We start from the raw sequence: 1,071 nt of genomic DNA, 5'->3' as shown, positions 1-1,071 counted from the left end.
ATTAGTCTGTGACTCCTGCATGTATTAGTCTGTGACTCCTGCATGTATTAGTCTGTGACTCCTGCAGGAATTAGTCTGTGACTTCTGCATGAATTAGTCTGTGACTCCTGCACGTCTTAGTCTGTGACTCCNATTAGTCTGTGACTCCTGCAGGAATTAGTCTGTGACTCCTGCATGTATTAGTCTGTGACTTCTGCAGGAATTAGTCTGTGACTTCTGCATGTATTAGTCTGTGACTCCTGCATGTATTAGTCTGTGTCTCCTGCAGGAATTAGTCTGTGACTCCTGCAGGAATTAGTCTGTGTCTCCTGCATGTATTAGTCTGTGACTCCTGCATGTATTAGTCTGTGACTTCTGCATGTATTAGTCTGTGACTCCTGCAGGAATTAGTCTGTGTCTCCTGCAGGAATTAGTCTGTGACTCAGGAATTAGTCTGTGTCTCCTGCAGGAATTAGTCTGTGACTCAGGTATTAGTCTGTGATTCCTGCAGGAATTAGNAATTAGTCTGTGACTCCTGCATGTATTAGTCTGTGACTCCTGCAGGTATTAGTCTGTGACTTCTGTGACTCCTGCATGTATTAGTCTGTGACTCCTGCAGGTATTAGTCTGTGACTCCTGCATGTATTAGTCTGTGACTCCTGCAGGTATTAGTCTGTGACTCCTGCAGGAATTAGTCTGTGACTCCTGCAGGAATTAGTCTGTGACTCAGGTATTAGTCTGTGATTCCTGCAGGAATTAGTCTGTGACTCAGGTATTAGTCTGTGATTCCTGCAGGAATTAGTCTGTGACTCAGGTATTAGTCTGTGATTCCTTCATGTATTAGTCTGTGACTCAGGTATTAGTCTGTGACTCCTGCATATAGTCTGTGTCTCCTGCAGGAATTAGTCTGTGTCTCCTGCAGGAATTAGTCTGTGACTCCTGCAGGAATTAGTCTGTGACTCAGGTATTAGTCTGTGATTCCTGCAGGAATTAGTCTGTGACTCAGGTATTAGTCTGTGACTCCTGCAGGAATTAGTCTTTGACTCCTGCAGGAATCAGTCTGTGACTCCTGCAGGAATTAGTCTGTGACTC

Source organism: Austrofundulus limnaeus, unplaced genomic scaffold (assembly GCF_001266775.1).
Source record: "Austrofundulus limnaeus strain Quisiro unplaced genomic scaffold, Austrofundulus_limnaeus-1.0 Scaffold3033, whole genome shotgun sequence".
NCBI classification, from domain to species: domain Eukaryota; kingdom Metazoa; phylum Chordata; class Actinopteri; order Cyprinodontiformes; family Rivulidae; genus Austrofundulus; species Austrofundulus limnaeus.
This window is presented reverse-complemented; position numbering follows the sequence as displayed.